Source organism: Anopheles gambiae, chromosome 2, assembly GCF_943734735.2.
Source record: "Anopheles gambiae chromosome 2, idAnoGambNW_F1_1, whole genome shotgun sequence".
In the NCBI taxonomy this organism is placed as follows: Eukaryota; Metazoa; Arthropoda; class Insecta; order Diptera; family Culicidae; genus Anopheles; species Anopheles gambiae.
The window spans coordinates 76,743,411-76,746,486 of record NC_064601.1 but is presented as its reverse complement, the minus strand read 5'-3'; positions in this window follow the sequence as shown (position 1 = coordinate 76,746,486).

Here is a 3,076-nt window from a genome sequence, read left to right as displayed (position 1 = left end):
ATATTATAAATAATAGTATCGACTTGACCACAATACACCCAAATGACATAATTAACGCTACACAAATCGATGATATGCTACATAACTTAACCTCACTTATTACAACAGCTAAACAAAGTGCCATTCCGAAAGCAATTCCTGGAAAATATAACATTATCATTCCAGATTACATTATTGCTCTAATTAAACTAAGAAATAAATACAGGAAGAAATGGCAAAGACACAGACGTAATATTACCTTTCGGAATTATTATCATGCACTTAAAACAGAGATAGAGCAGCAAATGTCGCTAGCCCGTAACAGAGCTTGGTCTGATACATTAAAAAGTATAAATACACAACAAAATAATACAAATAACCTATTCAAATTTGTAAAAATAGTTAAAAACAAGCAACATACTATTCAAACGCTAAAGCTAGGAAACAACATCTTCCTAACAGCCACTGAAAAATGTAACGCCCTCAAACACACACAACATGCCCTCATTTTGAAAACTCTCATTACTTAACTTACAACACAAATAGTCCAATGGAAAGGAAAGTTACAAAAAAACAATAGAATTTTCTTTGCGAGAAACCAAAATCACTCCTTGGATCCAGGTTACTTGGTTAAACCAAAATTACTCATGAACATAATCAAAAATCTTAAAAATAAAAAATCAGCAGGCTGTGACGAAATTAACAACACAGAGATTAAAATGCTTCCTAAAAAGGCAGTACTCTACCTCAAAATAATATTTGATAGTTGTCTTAAACTAGGATACTTTCCTTCACAATGGAAAAAAGCAAAAATAGTGGCTATTCCAAAACCCGGAAAAGATCATTCTAATCCTGGAAACTACAGACCAATATCCCTTCTGAGTTGCATAGGTAAACTTTTTGAGAAAATTATTGCACGCAATATACGTTCTCATACAGACATTAACAATATCATCCCACAGTCACAATTTGGTTTTCAACCCGAAAAATCAACAACTCATCAGATACATAGACTCAAAAATTATATTATAGAAAATCGGAATAGAAAAAGATCTACTGGTTTAGTTTTGTTAGATACTGAAAAAGCTTTCGATTCCATTTGGCATGACGGCCTGTTATATAAATTAATTCAATATAATTTTCCTACGTATATTATAAAAATAATTCAGTCCTTTCTCAGCAATCGAAAAAGTTCAGTTCATATTGGGCACACTAAATCAAATTTCTTTAAACCCATAGCGGGAGTACCACAAGGTAGTATATTATCGCCAATACTATTTAATATATTTATTTCTGACATTCCCTCTACAAACAACTGTACAAATTATCTATATGCAGACGACCTAGCAATCGCGGCTACGGCCAGAAGTCCGAGCTCAATAATCAAAGCCTTAAATGGCACATTAAAAGCATACGCCAAGTTCTGCAATAGATGGAAGCTTAAAACAAACGCAAATAAATCTGAGGCAATCTTCTTCACGAGAAACACTAGTTTACGCAAATTACCTAGTAATGAAGTTAGCTTTATGCAAGGAAACATTACATGGAAAGATCAAGTTAAATACCTTGGAGTACATTTAGAAAAACGCATGACATTTAAAACCCACATAGAAAATCAATTAGAAAAAGTAGACAAATTACTAAAAATTTTATATCCTTTCCTAAATAGGAAATCAAAACTAAATTTGCAAAACAAAAAATTAGTTTACACGGCTTATATACGCCCGATTCTGACGTACGCAGCGCCGGCATGGATTAGTTGTGCGTACTCTCATAGAAAAAAACTTCAAGTTAGACAAAACAAAATATTAAAAATGATCATGAACTTACCACCTTGGCATAACACAAACGATTTACACAAAAGAAGTAATTTAGTAAAAATGGAAGAATTTATAGGAAATTTAAATGTAAATTACGCAAACAAATGTCGCCAGAGCTCAATTAGCATAATTAATCAACTAGTTGAACATCGTATCTAAGCATAAAATATGAGTTTATAATTTTCTGTACAAAGCTCTCCTCTTCTCTATCTAGTTAAGGATTAGGTCTAGCAAATGTAGGTTAAGATATAGGTTAGATATATATGTTTTTAGGTTAAGTCTAAAATTGCATGGGTTTTTTTTTGCACTTTTCCCATATACTTAGAGTTAAAATCAGCAAACAACATATATTCTACTCAGCTATGCTATAAAAATTCCCGATTATTGAGGAGAGCACATTGCGTACCCAATGTTAAAGAACGTTCGATTCTATATGTATTTTTTTTTTCTTTTCTTTATATCCACAATAAACATCTCTACTACTACTACTAGTAGTTAAACCGTAAAACAAAACGATTTCCGTAGCTTTAACCTGACGGAAAGCTGTTGGACAAAAAACGGTCTCCGTTTGAGTCAGGTAATGCAAATGGCCTTCGTTCAGTTCGATATGTCAAACCAGAGACAAATCGAGTGCTCTAACACGGATCATAATAGAAAATTAGCATTTTTGATACTTTTTCTCAAGCAGTTGAGTCACATAATCGGCACTTATAACACGTAAATCGTGCTATCGTACCTCACGCTCACATCTGGGAACACTACAACTGAACTGTTGAAGACGCTTGTGTAAGGTTTTCTATTGGCTATTTTAAATTCAAATTTCAAATTCGAAGCGAAATTTTCATTGAAATATTTCAAAGGCATTTAATTACTGCTACATGCACTGCTAATCGCTTTCAAACAAGGCGATTAGAAGGCATTTAACGGAAATTTGAGGGTAGGGTGGTGTCAGCAAAGTGTTCTAATTTCAAAACTGTATTAAAGTTTATACGTTACAATACGTTTTCTTTTGGTTTGCTGTCAGTTTGTTGAGTTTGGCGCTATAACAAACAGTATAGATCATGATTGTAACTACTATTATGTTTGAGGAAAACATTCAAAGGGTTTTTTTATTCAGAAAGAACAGCTTCGGCCGTATTGCTATCATTCAAAGGGTTATTATGTATTCAAATAGATAATGCATATTTATTGACTACCTACTGAATAATAAATAACACATCTAATAACACATAAATAACAGATACTTAACCATGGATAATAAAAAAAAATTGCTGGAG